Below are 16565 nucleotides of genomic sequence, written 5' to 3'. Positions count from 1 at the left end.
TTTCTTCAGCAGGACATACTTGTGTCCAAGCTGCTAACATGGTACTGAGACTTAGCCTTTGACGAGAAATTGGACTCTAATTTCTCATGATCTAGCTATGTATAACCATCTCAGAGGTTCATCAAACATGTTTTCTTCTCAAATGTGTTACGATTTTTATTTAAAAGTTTCAAGTTTAAAATTAAAGAATAATGGGGATGTAGAACTTGATCTTTAATTCAAGTTCTCTAGCTTCAAGATTTACACATATAGCAACATTACATGTGGTATATTCCCTCTAACTGGTGTTGTTTTTAAATTTGTGTTATCAACCGATGTCAATCTTTTAAATATTATGCTTTAATAATTAAAATTATGATATGTCTTTGAAATAAATTCAAATTTTGAATTTCATTAAGTTGTCAATGAATGCCAAAAGTTTGAACTGCCCTACTATGGGCAAATGGGTGGGTTTTTTTAAAAAATGGCCTTTCCTGTAAGTAAGCTGTAGTTTGCTCATTGTCCGGAAGTGAGTTATCATGATAGTAAAATTAAGAGTTGTTTATTTAACTTAAGAACTTACTATGTACTTTATAGCATGCCAGATAATGGGAATAAAAAGAAGAAATCAGAAAATCTCTAGTCTAGTGGGAGTTAGAAAATTGGACATATTTGAGTACAGTTGAAATTATATAGACAGTCAAGTAGGTAATAAATAAGCCTTGGGAAGCCACAGAAATGAACATCTAATGAAGAAAAATTGACACGTGCTGAATCTTGAAGGATAAGTAGGAGTTCTACAGGAAAATAAAGAAGTTTGTTTTTTAAGCAGATTAATAGTGTATGTAGAGCCAGAGAGTGAGAGAGTATGATCCATTAGGGAAACGGTAAGAATTTCTTTATTACTGAACTACGGATTATAAGGTTAAGATGTGGCAAGTGATGTAATTGGACAGGCTTGAGTCAGATTGGAAAAAACCTTGCATTAAATGTTTGAAGATTATCCTGGAAGCACTCGGCCACCTTTAGAGTCTAGAGAATGTTAAGCAGTAGAGTAACATAATTATATATTTAGCTCTAAGGAACTCTTATACTAACAACTTGCAATGCATCCATATCACTTCATGGTAACACTCAAACTAGGAATAGAAGGGAATTTCTTCAGCCTGATAAAAGATACCTCAATCTGACAAAAGAAAAACATCGCAATTTATGGTGAAAGTCTGCAAGTATTCCCCCTAAGATCAGGTACAAGGCAAGATTATCTGCTCTCACCAGTTTTATTCAAATTGTACTAAAGTTTCAAGCCAGGGGAATTAGGCAAGATAAGAACATAAAAAATATCTAGATTGGAAAGGAAAAAGTAAAATTATCTCCAATTACAGATGATATAATCTTCTATACAGGAAATTCTAAGCAATGAACAAGAACACTGAGTCATTAGAGGTAATCAATAAGTTCAGCAAGGTTGCAGAATACAAAATCAGTATAAAAATATCAATGGTATTCTCTTCACCACAATAAATAACCCAAAATAAAATTAAAGTAAATTCATTTATGATAACACCAAGAATATTCGACTACTAGGGGAGTATATTTAACAAAAGAAGTTCCACATTTGTACTCTGAAAATTTCAAAACATCATTGAAAGAAATTAAAGAAATTTAAATTCATCAAAAGACATCTCATGTTCTTGGATTGGAAAACTTAAATGGCATAAATAATATGGATTAGAAAATGTAAATGGCATAAATATTATGGATTGGAAAACTTAAATGGCACAAATAGCATAAATGATATTTAAAACTTATATATTATTTAAATGGCAATAATCTGTAAATTGACCTACTGATTCAATGCAATTATGATCAAAATCCAGCTGTCACTTTTGCACAAATTGACAAGCTCTTTTTAAAATGTATATGGAAGGACAAATGACTCAGAATAATGAAAGCAACCCTTTAAAGGAAAAAGGTGAGGCACTGTGTCTCACACCTGTAATCCTGTAACTCTGAGAGACTGAGGCAGGAGGATGACTCGAGGTCAGGGATTCAAGATTAGTCTGTGCAATTCAGTGAGACCCTGCTATAGATAGAGATTCCCCTGAGGTAAATGCAAGTCAAAACCATAATTCTACTTCACACACACCAGGATTGCCATCATTCAACAGACAGACAATATCAAGTGTTGGTGAGGATGGAGAAAAATTAGAACCCTCATACATTGGTAGTGGCTGCAAAATATTGTAGCTGCTTTGATAAATAGTCAAGCAGTTCCTCAACTGGTTAAACACAGAATTACCATATGGCCCAGCAATTACTTCCACACCTAAGTACATATCCAAAATAATTGAAAATGTATGTTCACATACAAACTTATACATAATGTTTATAGCATTATGCACAATAGCCAAAAACTAGAAACAACCCAAATGCACATAATTGTTCAGCCACAAAAAGGAATGAAGTGCTGATTCTTCCTGCCACATGGATTAACTCTGAAAACAGTATGCCAAGTGAAAGAAGCTAAACACAAAATACTGCATATTACCTGATAAGATTTATGTAAAATGTCCAGAAGAAAACTAAACACAAAATACTGCATATCACATGATTAGATTTATGTAAAATGTCCAGAATGAGTGAATTCATAAAAATATAAAATAGATTTTTGGTTGCCAGGAACTAGGGGAATTGGGAATTAAAAAGTGACTTCTACTGGGTTTAGAATTCTTTTTCAGGGTGATATTATTCTGGAATCTGATAATGGTAATTGTTATACTATCTGTGAACATACTTTAAAAGCCACAGAATTATATACTTTAAAAGAACTGATCTTATGGCAAAGAATATCAGACTTAATAATACATATTATGTGAATTACATAAAAATAAGATTCATTTGTAAATGGGTAATGCTGATATACACTAGGTATTCAACAAATACTTGTTGAAAAAAATAATTGCATAGTAACTGCTTAAGAATAGAAATTATAGGAAACTATAACATATGAAGTATAATTAAGAATTTAATCATAAATAGCCAAGATCAGAAAACTAAAAATTAAAATATTTTGAGAATGACAACTATTATAGAGTTTTAAACCATTTTCCCTTTAAAAAGTACCTATTTTTTTCTGAGTAACTCAGTGTAGAATCACTAAGTAATAATCTAAATACATTGTTGCCAAAAATTACTTGTTAAGGGTTATTTGAAATGGATCTGAGTAGATTCATTAAAGTTCTATTTAAGAATTGTGGTTTTTGCAAAGGTTTTAAGTTAAATTGAAATTTTAGGAGAGATTAATCAATTCTGACTTGTTACAAAAGACTGTAATCATGCTAAACCCTGAATTGTTCTCCAGCATATTTTGTACCTAAAATTGATGAAAACAGAATTTTTTCTTTTACCTTTCAGTTAGGACACATATTTTAAGAAACGGTTATATTTAATTTGAGTTTATTTATCTAAATATAGTGATCAGTTTCGACTTCCTTTGATATGAATATGACCGAAAATGGAAGGTTGGTAAAGCTGCTCATTAGCTATTTCATTTCTAACCTCTTTAGTTTCTTTAAAAAGTATCTTATTTGAGGTGTATGTCCATATCATATAAATATATACGTCTATATCTATGTAGATATATACCAATCTCTTTGTAGATATGCAACTATGAATTATCAAATTTACTAGTATATATTTAGGCAATTAATAAGTAAGTTAATTATACGAGTTATAAATTTCAAAGAAGAAAGATAAGATTTTAACTATAAATTGCAGGTTATAACTTTAAAAAGATACATTTTTAGGCTAGAATACTGCTAGATAAGTATATTAGTAATATTAGAGAATATTATGTTAAAATTGACAATGAACTTGACTTAAGCAATGAATGTATGTTCTAATTCAGCTTAATGTTCTTGATGGTGAAGGAGCATTTTCTTAGTGTATGTTGAACAGTACTGAGATACACTAATCCAATTGCTCTGGAGTAAATATGTTTGGTATCAATGTCTTGACTTCATAAATAAGAACAAATGAGCACACCCAATCTATCCTGGTTTTGATCATTTTCAGAGTGGTTTTTATAACTAATCCACCACATACACCTATTTGCTTGTGAGATTTTCAAGTGTCTCCAAGTTATTTTGAAGTTTGCGATAGCATTCATGAACTGTTAGGGTGTTGCTCTCTTTAGTGACGTCTTCAGATTCAGAGATCACAGTCATCTGACTACATAAACAGACATCTTTTCTTAGTTATTATACTTTGCTACAAAAAGAATATAATGGTGCTACCAAAAAAATGATTGCTGTGGCCTAAATACAAACATAGTTGGAAAAACAAGTATCCACTTAAAAACCCATAAATATTTCTAGGGGGACATCTTCTCAAACCCTCTCATTGTGTAAACTAAACAAGCAGGGAGACAGGCCCAAGGTCACAGATGTAATAACCAGATTCAAGCTCAACTCCTGGCATCTACCCCTGCACATATTACAATAGCCATGTCTAATGTGCATGTCATTTCTGTAGCAACTCTCCTCTTAAATGTGATGAGGAAAGCACCAAAAGTTTCCTGTCTTTTCCTTGAAGGTATATGTGCTGTTTTAATTGATTTTATAGTACCAATATGGTACCATCAACATAACCCTAATGAAAGAGACATTTCTCACGATCATGGCAACATACAAAATAAATTTTTCTCATTCTTCTAAAAACACTTCTAGAGTCTGGCAATAAGTAGGGCTTCTATTTGTGTAGTTACCATCTCAATGTGGCCACAGCTTTGATCTCTGCTTTTTTTTTTTTTTTTTTTGCTTAACATCATAGCACATATTATCTGTTACTGTGCAGATAAAATTATATATAAATATTATATTTGTTACCTTTAAAAGATGCCTAATATTTTAATATACTGACATGCCATGAGTAACTTAGCTATTTCTATAAGTGGACATTTAAGTTGCTTAGAATTTTCCATTTTTTAAAAGAAAGATAGTGTTGCAATGACTATATTTCTGAGTTTTTCCCTATAAATTTTATATTATTACTTTAAGTTTGATATGCAGATATGGGATTATCCTGATGAGCTGTGTATAGTTTAAATTATTCTTGATTCTTACTATCATATTGCTTCCTAAAGGGGCTCTTTCCATTAAAATCGTTCTAATAATACATAAGGATATTTTGCATCAGATCCTCACCTACAGCATGTATTATTACTAAAACATTTTTCAAATAGTCCAAATACTGGATTTCATATTAATTTATATGTTCATGTTTGCTAAATTATGTTTTTTTGTTTTTTTATGTGTTTATGGATTTGTTACCTCTTAAACATTGTTTTCTTCCTTGATCCATTAATATGAATACATTTAATCTTACATTTAATTTTTTTAAAAATGTTATTTACTAATTATTAACTCATTCAAACAATTGCTAAGTGCTCGGTGCATATAACTGACCCTGTGCTAAGCCCTGAGTCTTCACAGCCTTTACCCTCAAGGAGCAACACAGATTATGAAACATAGATTGTGATTAGGAAGCAAGGCAACAAAAAGTAATTACTCCTGCTTAGGAATCCCTATTCCAGGTAGTAAATGAACTGGATGTCCTCTGATTGGAGGAACAGTTGGATACAACTAATACTAAGGTCCTGACAGATAGAGGAGGATGGGGTTATGCAAAGAAGCTTCTTTGCTGCTTTTTAACTTCATGTTTGACAAGTGAAATCACATACATTCTAGAGAGAAAAGTCTCAGCTGTAGCTTTTTACTGTTTCTAGGGGTCCTGCACCTTTTTACTGTTTCTAGGGGTCCTCTTAATATGTCCTAGCACATATTAAGAGCTCTTGTGAGTTGGACAGGGTCTGGAGTTTGTGTACATACTCAGCTAGGGCAGGTGGAAAGATCTCAGGCTTTGATAAAGTGGACCACCCTCATGGATTCCCAAACCAATTCAGTGAAATTTTGGGGGGATTGTATGAAAACCTTAAAAGTGATCAGTATCTTTTTTTTCCACTTCTGCAAAGATGATTATTCATAGGCATATCTTATTTCCTTTGACACTAACCATGTAAAAATATGGCCATACATTGTTATGTTAAAATGCAATGAGTGTGGAAGTGTTTTGACCGCTGAGATGCATCACACACACTAGTTTTTATTTCTGCCTTTTGTGTTTCTTCTGTGCTAGAGGTAATGAACTGTGTTCAGTCACCTACACATTCTGTTTTTTTGTTAGCTAGACAATACAACCAGATGAGCAGCAGCTTACACTGTAGCTGTGGAAATTGAAATCAAATTATCCTCCTTTATGTGGCAATTAGAAAAGCTAACTTTATAGAGGAGCTAAATTTACATGGCACTATATCTGTTTTCATTCATTTTTTAAAAACAAAGTAAAATAACTGTTAACTGGAAATGTGTTTACAAAATAAAGTGTTTGGAAGGTCTTACTTATACCTGTTAGGGTGGTCAAGTATTACTGAAAAGAGTGGTTACATCTTGAGGGGTATGATCTAAATTAAAATTTCATTTTCTAAATTTGAATAATGAGGAAAGTTCTTGAAAATTGAAATGGAACGGAGAAAGCTTAATTATTAAACATCAACACCAAAAGAAAAAAAATGAACAAATGCAGTAATTACTGTACTGGGTTAATTTTAAGAAATATAGAAAATAATATATAATTTTAGAATACATAAAAGTGTATGTGTTTCCAAATTGGAAATGCATGATTAGTGCAATAACAATAATGAATTATACCTCTCAACTTTATAACATTGTGGTCCTTTCTATTCTATTGCCTGAGATGAGTATTCTTATGGACAGATGGGTAAAATATTTTTAATATTAATTAGACTTCTGGTAAGCTTGTTTTAGGAAAAACTTACCTGTAGAAATATAAATTTAAAAGTACACTTCAGAGATGAAGGTATGTAGAGGACAGCATGCATCACTGTACTCTAATATTATTTTTGAAAACTGTTGGCCAGGCACAGTAGCTCATGCCTATAATCCCAACACTTCAGGAGGCCAAGATGGAAGCAGAGCTTGAGCCAGGATAGGAAGAACAGCCTGAGTAATATAATGAGACCACATCTCTACAAAAAAGAAAAAAATTAAATTAGTTGGGTGTGGTAGTGTGTGCCTGTAGTCCTAGCTACTCAGGAGGCTGAGGTGGGAGAATTGCTTGAGCCTGGGAAGTGGAGGCTACATTGAGCCATGATCATGCCACTATATTCCAGCTTGGGTGACAGAACAAGACTCTGTTTTGGGGGGTGGGGAGGGGAAGGAAGGAAGGAAGAAAGGGAGAAATGGAGGGAAGGAAGGAAGGAAGGGAAAACTGCAATATAGGCTGTAATTAGGAATCAAGACGAGAAAAAATTATCACCACTGCATAGGTAGTCCTATTGCAGGCAAATGAGCTAGATTTATACTAGCTATATCTCACTCCACATATCTAGTCACGAAACACCTACTTCCATCAATTTTTTACTTTACAAAAGAAATATTCCGCCTTATTACTTACTACAAACAAAAATTCAAGTGATGGAAATAACCTGAAAACTTTAACTGCAGACTTCCTTTTAGCTCTAGCATTATGTGGACTCTAACTGGCAAGTGTGTTGTGAGAATATAATGAATACCAGGAGCAGAAATAATCAGTTGCCTCATTCTCAGCCTTATTTAAACAATGGTTTATACAGTGAAATGGCAGCAAGCAATCTGTTCTCCTCCTCCAGCTGGAATAGTCACGCTGAACTGATCTATTTAATAATTGCTGACTAAATATTTACAACGAGTTGCTTTTTTTTTTTAAAGCTCAGAGTCAAGATATTTAGAAACTATGATGAGTTTATTTCCAGAGGTCACAAATTAACATTCTTGACTTTAGGGAAAGATAACCATATATGGTATAACATTTTTATTCATGGTAGTAATGTATCAGAGGACAGGTTCTGATTGGGTATGAAATACTGAGTTCTTCTCTGCCAAAGCTTAACAGAAAGTTAGAAATCATTTTCATTGTTAATCTGTTTGATGCTTAAACTGCTAGTTGTTCTCTTTAATACGTACTGAAGATTATAAAACTTGAACTAATTAATCAGCAATAATGTAAAAACAGCATTGTGGGATTGCCATCTACTGTATGAATCAGATTTCATGATAAAGTGATTTTGTTCTTTTCAATCCTATAGAAAAAAAGGTAAAACTGTACATATTGATATATTTTTTTGTAATGTGCTTTCACAGGAAGAAGAACTAATTAAAGAGAATCCCAAGAATGGAGAGATTGAGTTTGTCAGAATAACCTACTACAGGTAAGCTAGAGAGCAATATATGTTTCAGCACAGTTACCAGACACTACAGAGACTGGGCCACCATCCCTCCAGCCTCAAATTTTTGGGCTCCTCACTTCCTTTCCTGTGCTTCAACAGCATCTTCTTTCCTGGTCCTTAAAATGCAATTCCTCCCTTCACATCGAGGAGCCTGTAGGTCCTGTTCTCTCTCTCTCTCTCTCTTTCTCTCTCAATAACTTCTCCCTTCACAGATTACCCCCAAAGGTTGTAAGTCACTCTTCCAAGTCTGTGGCCTATGTGTTTGTGCAAGTGTGTGAAATAAAACATATACAGAGAAGTACACACAACAAAAATGTATACTTTAATAATGCAGTTTTCATTCTTAATAGTGTTGATGAACACAAATTCTTTGTTTTAATGTACTCCAATTTATAATATTTAATGTTTTTGTGTGTTCTATTTCATAACTTTTTCTCTACCTTATGCTGTAGACTGAATAGTTATGTGTTCTTGTCTCCAAATTCATATGTTAAAACTTAGTTCTTGATGTGATGGTTTGGATGTTTGTTTCTTACAAATCTCATTTTAAAATGTGATTCCTCAATGTAGAAGATGGGGCCTAGTCAGAGGTGTTTGGGTCATGAGAGTGGAGCCCTCACGAATGGCTTGGGGCCTGCCCTGCAGTAATGAGTGAGTTCTTGAGCTATTAGTTCATGCAAGAGCTGGTTGTTTAAAGAGCCTGGAACATCTCTTGCTCCTTCTCTTACATGTGACACACTTGCTCCTCCTTCACCTTCTGCCATGATTGTTGGCTTCCTGAGGCCTTCACCAGAAGCAGATGCTGGCACCATGTTTCTTGTACATTTATAGAACCATATATCAAAATAAACCCCTTTTCTTTATAATTTACCCAGAATCAAGTATTCCTTTAGAGCAATGCAAAACAGACTAATGCAAAGCCAGGCACAGTGGCTCACGCCTATAATCCCAGCACTTTGGGAGGCTGAGGCGGGTGGATCACAAGGTCAAGAGATCGAGACCATCCTGGTCAACATGGTGAAGCCTGTCTCTACTAAAAATACAAAAATTAGCTGGGCGTCGTGATGTGCACCTGTAGTCCCAGCTACTCAGGAAGCTGAGGCAGGAGAATCGCTTGAACCGGGGAGGCATAGTTTGTAGTGAGCTGAGATTGCACCACTGCATTCCAGCCTGGTGACAGAGTAAACAACAACAACGATGAAAAAAATAAATAAATAAATAACACAGATGGTTTTAGGTAAGGAGATAAGGTCCATGGAAGATGATTAAATCATGAGGGAAAAACTAAGAGCTCTCATGAATGGGATTAATGCCGTCATCAAAGAGGCCTTAGAGAGTTCCTTTGCCTTTTCTGCCATGAAAGAACACAGTGAGAAAGAACCAAAAAGCAGGCCCTCAAAAGACAGTAAATCAGCCAGTGCCTTAATCTTAGATTTCCCACTCTCCAGGCCTGTGAGAGATAAATACAGCATCTGTTGTTTATAAGTCACTCAGTCTACAGTAGTTTGTTGCAGCAGCCCAAAGACACCCAAAATGATCAAGGTATTTTATGTTGCTTTCCAAAATTTTTTTTTGCCTTTTGCCAATGTGCCTTTCAGAATTCAGAATTATTTTTTGTATTTGTATTTTTATAATTGCTGTGAGATAGAAGTCAACATCTTAGGCAGAGAGAATAGCCAGCACTAAGAGAGCTGTCAGAATTCTGAGTCTAAGGAGGAAGAGGAAGAAAAGGAGGCTGGAGCCAGTGAATGAGCAAGAGGGAGAGGAAATGAGGTGTAGAGGCAGCCATTGCCAGATACTGAAGAACCTCTTTGACCTTGGCAAACTTTTTAAATTTTCTTTCAAAATATATGCGAAGCTATCTAAGAATTAGGAACAGGAGTGTGATGTGATAAGATTTACCTCACTAAGAATCACTGACTACTGTGAGAATAATTACCAGAGACGCACAAGTAAATGCAGGTGAACCAGTTAGTAGGATTTTGCACTTTGCCAGGTGAGAGATGATGGAGGTTTGGACTGGGATTCCAACAGTAGAGGCAGTGAACTGTGAACAGACTTGAGGTTTATTTTGAAACTAAATTTAACAAGATTTTCGGATAGATTAGATAGGCTTGAGAGAGTGAAAGGTATCAAATATGCCAAGATGATGACATTTCCTGATATAAAAAAAAACAATCAACATTTTGTTGGCTCAGTGAAACCCTGATCCAGGTTTGAATGTTTCCAGATGTAGTCTATATCACTAATTTTGACTTGATTTTAAAAATTACCTTATATTTGATAATGCCTTCCTAGTTAATATATAAGCTTATCAGTTTCCATATCTTAAAATTATTATAAAAATAAGTTTTAGATATTTGCCAAGCATTCTCATAGCCACTTTTCAATCATCCCTTGAAAGGTTCAGTGAGCCATTAGCTCCTCTTACTTTCAGCCGAGGAAGGGTAAATACAATATTTCATAGGTAGTGAAGTTGAATCTCCAACTATCTATGACCCTAGAATTCCTTGCTTCTTTTATATATCTTTTGTAACCTTAGTAACTGCAGTATCAATGACTAAGCACAAAAAACACTCTTAAAATATTTGCTAATTGGTTGATTGAATGGTACACACCTCTTATATCTGGGGAAAAAAAGATTTTTTGTCAACTATCAACTGATTTCACCAGGAAGCCAGAACCTAATTCTATTTCTTCAAACTTGATGGTGTTATCTATTTTTAATTAAGCTTATCTAGAAATATTTAACTTTTAAGCCTAAGTGTATTTTCTGATTAAGGTATATGAACATACCCTGGAGTTATCCTCCTGCTAATTTTTCCTAATCTATTTGTTTGAAGTCTCCTTAGTGAGGAAGTGTGAATTGAAGCATGAATGATAAAGAACAAAATGTTATTTCTACCTGAACTTAAAAATTCAGCAGAAAGAACTCATCAGAAGCAATTAGTGTCAAAACCCAGATGGTCAGAAGAGACAGACTGCCACCTAATTTTATTAATTTATTAAGGAAACGTTTAACGTTGAGATGAGTCTTCAGAAATGTACTCCAAATATGGTATTTTTCCAATAGACTAATTTAATTAATTCCAACTGAGTTAATTTGAGCACATTATCATTGTTTATCTGAAGAGAAAGAACAGGTACAGTAAGTTCTGATATAGTGAACACAAGATTGACCCCTTTAAACAATTAATGTGAATTCAGGTAACAATAGTTTAAAGTCTGAACATGTTAAACTGTCCTCTTAGAGTAAAAATAAAAACAAACTTGTAATACCTGGCATTTGTATAGTGCTTTACAAATTCCGTAAAGTGCTTGTACAACTTTGATTTTGATTTGATCTTTACTATCACTCTTAATTATATCCATAGTTTACGTTCAATTAAATGATTGTGCCAGGCATTATGCTCAGTGTTTTACATACATTATCTTATTTCATTTTTTTTCCTAATAACTTACAAGTGAGGTTGGTTAAGTAAGGTTTTTGGTGATCAGACACATATACACTAAAATTTAAAATATGCTAATTTTGAAGGCTGGAACTAAGGCAAATCGAAGCACTTTCTTTGAAAGCATCTAGTTCCAGTGCTTTTTTGGGCTTTATTATATTCTGTCCAAGGTTCACATTTTTATGACAGTCTGTCTGGCCTGACTTAGAGTTTGTACCTATTCTCTTGCCCAGATATTTCAATCTGATTAAGACTAATTTCAGAGCTTGGAAGGTGAAAATAAAAGAAGATTGCTTTACCTGTAATCACTTTGTCATTGACGTAGAAAATAAAACATATCAGATCAAATTTAAAGGGAAGAAACACATTAAAAGTTAATTCTACCTCCCAGATTTCCAGACTTAGTAGAGAGAAAAGAGGAGAAATCTCTGGCCCTACACACAAGGCAAAGAAGAGGCTGGCTGCCTCCTGCAGCCTTTAGGTCCCTAAGGAGCTAGGTCAGTCTCGATAGCCACTAAGAAACAGAACTTCTGACAGCGGGTCCGGCAGACTTACTAGTATGGGACATTTGAGGACCCAGGATGTACAAGTCCCATGTCTGCCCTGGAGGGATGGTCATAGGGCCCTCTCTTCTTTAGTTAACATTGTATGAAGGAAATACAGAGGCCAAGAAATAATCAACAAATATGCGAGAAAGCTTTTGAGAGCAGGAAAGCAATTGGGATGGGTACATGCTTTGGAGTGAGGATATGATGAGCCTGCTGTCAGGGGAAGAGGGCTGCTGGTTGTAGCAGAAAAAGGGATAGTAAAACAAAGTTCTTCTCCTTCCCTTTCCCACTGTGTTCAATTATTGGGAAAATCATAGATAGTTCTCTGGCCTCAGAACTCTATGCCAACTACTGCTAGGGTTGGTGTTCTCAGAGGACCTACCAGAGCAGCACTGAAGCTTTGTTGGAAATAGGAGTTGAGGAAAACACATCATATAGATGGGCATACCTAATCCAAAAATCTGAAATTCAAAATGCTCCAAAATCCAAAACCTTTTTGAATACTAACACGACACCACAGGGGTGGCTGAAATAGTGTTATTTCTGCTTTCTGATGGCTTAATCTATGTGAACTTTGTTTTGCACAAAATTATTTAAGAGTTTGTATAAAACTACATTCAGGCTATATGTGTAAGGTGTATATGAAACATAAGTAAATTTTGTATTTAGACTTGAGTCCCATCTCTAAGATATCTCATTATATATATGCAAATATTCCAAAATCTGAGAAATCTGAAATCTGAAATACTCTGGTCCCAAGCTTTCCAGACAAGAAATAGTCCATTTGTATCTTCCAGACATGGCATTTTGCCTTTTTATCCAGACCCCTCCAAACCCTAAGGGTTGGTGGACTACTTCCTAGGGTGACTGCCTCCTACCAATTCTATATTTTCCTGAATATTTAGAGATAAGTAACAGTTTCTCAGATGATAGATAATAAGAGTGATTTCTGCCAGCCATGGTAGCTCATGCCTGTAATCTCAGAACTTTGGGAAGCTGAGGCGGGTGAACTGCCTGAGTCTTGGAGTTTGAGAACAGCCTGGGCAACATGGCAAAACCCCGTTTCTACAAAAAATACAAAAAATTAGATGGGTTTGGTAGTGTGCACCTGTAGTCCCACCTATTCAGGAGGCTGAGATGGGAGAATCACTTGAGCCCGGAAAGTCTAGGCTACAGTGAGCTGAGATTGTCCCACTGCAATCCAGCCCTGGCAACTGGAGTAAGACCTTGTCAAAAATAAAATAAAATAAAATAAAAATTGGTGAATTACAGTTTTTTGTTGACTGAACCTTTCCTCCCTAAGAAAATACCTCTTCTCGCTGGATGTGCTGCCTCATGCCTATAATCCCAGCATTTTGGGAGGCCGAGGCAGGTGAATCAGCAGAGGTCAGGAGTTTGAGACCAGCCTGACCAACACAGAGGAACCCTATCTCTACTAAAAATACAAAATTAGCCAGACATGGTGGTGGGCACCTGTAGTCCCAGCTACTTGGAAGGCTGAGGTAGGAGAATCATTTGAACCTGGAAGGCGGAGTTGCAGTGAGCCAAGATCACACCATTGCACTCTAGCCTCAGCAACAAGGGTGAAACTCCATCTCAAATAAATAAATAAATAAATAAATAAATAAATAAATAAATAAATGGAAAAATCTCTTCTAGCCTCTCTCAACTCGTTAACCAACTAGACTGGGGTCTGGCCTTCAGATTTTCCTTAATATTCACTCCAGACAGAATAGCTGATACCAAAGCTCACAGACTAAGGTAACTGGAAACGCAATAAGTACTTGGAATAAAAATAAAGAACTGAAAAACATATACCATCTAAGACAAATTCTATTATTATTAGCTAATCACACTATTTGCACATAACTTTGCATGTAATTGCAAACCACTGCATTAAAAAATCCAAGTTAAAGTTTACACCAATATGAAAGCTCTTACTAAAAAATGTGAATGCTGGTCAGGTAAAAAGAATGGAGTTGTGAAAAATGAAATGATGAAAATAAAGTGCCCACATGCCTGGCGTGTAATAGGCATTTAGTAGTTAGAATTTCTCTCTCACTTTTAGCAATTATATACTTTGTAAATAAAGAGCCAGGTTTGTGTCCTTTTTAAAATTGATACAGCTTCAGGCACTGTATGGGTTTACTGAGGCTGCTGTACCAAATACCGCAAACATAGTGACTTGAAACAGCAGAAATTTATTCTCTCACAGTTCTGGAGGCCAGCATCTGAAATTGGTATCATTGGTCTGAAATCAAAATGTGGCAGGGCTGTGCTCCCTCAGGAAGCGCCAGGGGAGAGAATCTTTATGTTGTCTCTTCCAGTTTCTGATGGCTGCTGACATTTCTTGACTTGTGGCTACATCACTCCAGTCTTCAAGGAATCTCCCTCTGCTTTGTCTTCACACTCCTGTGTTTGTTTCAAATATCCCTCTGTTTGTCTCTTGTAAGGACACTTGTGATTACATTGGGTCCAGATAATGCAGAGTAATCTCCCATCTCAGGATTCTTAATTTGATAACCATCGACAAAGACCTCTTTTTGTCATATAAGATAAAATTCATGGTACTAGGAATTAAGATGAGGGATGCATTTTTTGGCCTACACCACAAACACCTATGCTTACACATAGTAAGTTGTTAACGACTATTTGTTGAATAAAATCTCTCTTTCTACTGCCTCTTCTAGCTCTTATGATCTGTATTATTGATAGCACTTTGTCATATACTTATAGATGTTACTTGTCATACACTCATAGATATGTTGTTTTTACATGTTTTCTCTTCACTCTTTCTAGTGATCAGCTAACGAAAGTGCTTTTAAGCAACATGGTTGTGAAGAAGACATCATACACATGTTAGACTAGAAGCAGATGTCAGTCTTAATATTTTGAGCTGTGATGGAAAGTAGCAAGGAACAAGGGGATGGTTCATTTAAAAATCTATTACTTTCCAAGTGTACTCATGTTGCTCATCATTTTTTCAATGAGTGACTAAGAAAAACACTGAGGGCTTCTTTAACTTGTAAGTTCACCGTTAAGAATTTAAGATGTAAGTTTGACATAGTGTGACTGAGTGCCCTCATTTTTCTAAGAAACATTTCTCTTCTCTGCTTTCCTTTGTTCCCCACTTCCTACTTAGCACTTTAGAAACACAAATATAGCCTTTCACCTCCCCTTCACCAGACACTCCCTACAGGGCAAGTTCATCTACTCTGTGCTTGGAAGTCTCACCCACCAGGAGACTGTCTCAAGAGACAACAGTCAATTTACAATCCAAACTATCCCTGCTGTGAAATCCTCTCCTATCTGCTGAATTTTGACCATCTTTACAACCTAGTTCTGCCCATGAAGATGCCAACTTAACCACCTGGTAGATAAGGCACTAAAGCGAGTATACAGACCCCCACCTGCTCACTTCCTCCCCTGAATGTCATTTATGCCAGCATGCTAGGCCACCTTTTAAAAGAATACACTTTCTACTCCAAAAGTGAAGTGGTATCCTTAGGCAGGAAGCCTGTACTTCTTCTGCTAAGCTAGCTTTGGAATAAAGAGCCACTTTCTTTATCCCAAGCCTTGCTTTTGTTAATTGGACTCTGCAAGTGGCTGATCCTGTGTTTCGGTTACAATATCGTGGATGACACCAGAATGGTTTTCATAGTTGAAGAAATAATGTGGTTATCAAATGGATGATATGATTAGCAAGAATATCTTCACATGGAACATGAGCATAAATGACTGGGCTTTTGGAGAGAGGGTGTGTTCTGACTTGTGTATTGCTATAGTCTCAATGATGAAGCTGTGGGTGAGGACACGTTCAGTTTTCATCCTCTTCAAGAAGGCTGACATAGTTGGAAGCAGTTTATAGTCATCTCCCCATACCGAAGACAATTATTGTTTGCCTTTGTCTTTCCATATAGAACTGTTCACAAAGAGAATGAAATTTTGATGGAGATTTTAGTAGTCAGGGAAATGTTACAGCCTTAGCTCTCACCATAAGTAAATAAATTTGAAGTCTATTTATTTATTCATCCTCCTGTGTTGAGCATTCTGAATCTATTCCTTAAGTCTAAAATATACTTACTGAGCATCTACCATGTGCCTTGTACCTAGTGAGGTGCTGTGTATATAATGGAGAGCTTGATAGGCTTAGCCTCTTTTTGCATTCCTTTATACTAACAAAATCATACCTGTAAAACTTCCAACCCATTACAAAAAACAAATGACTAGGCTGGGCAC

General features: G+C 35.4%; 1 long non-coding RNA gene across 1 annotated transcript in view; it reads left to right on the top strand.

The window, feature by feature from the left end:
* The window catches only part of LOC141585519 (uncharacterized), a 233686-nt gene extending 225365 nt beyond the window's left edge, over window positions 1-8321 (top strand). Inside the window, exon 3 of the long non-coding RNA XR_012519070.1 lies at window positions 8241-8321. This is a non-coding gene — a long non-coding RNA (uncharacterized LOC141585519). The remainder of the gene's footprint in view (window positions 1-8240) is intronic.
* Window positions 8322-16565: the final 8244 nt, after the last annotated feature.

This window comes from Saimiri boliviensis, chromosome 9 (assembly GCF_048565385.1).
Source record: "Saimiri boliviensis isolate mSaiBol1 chromosome 9, mSaiBol1.pri, whole genome shotgun sequence".
In the NCBI taxonomy this organism is placed as follows: domain Eukaryota; kingdom Metazoa; phylum Chordata; class Mammalia; order Primates; family Cebidae; genus Saimiri; species Saimiri boliviensis.
The sequence above is the reverse complement of the archived record's forward strand: the minus strand, read 5'-3'. Positions and strand labels throughout refer to the sequence as shown.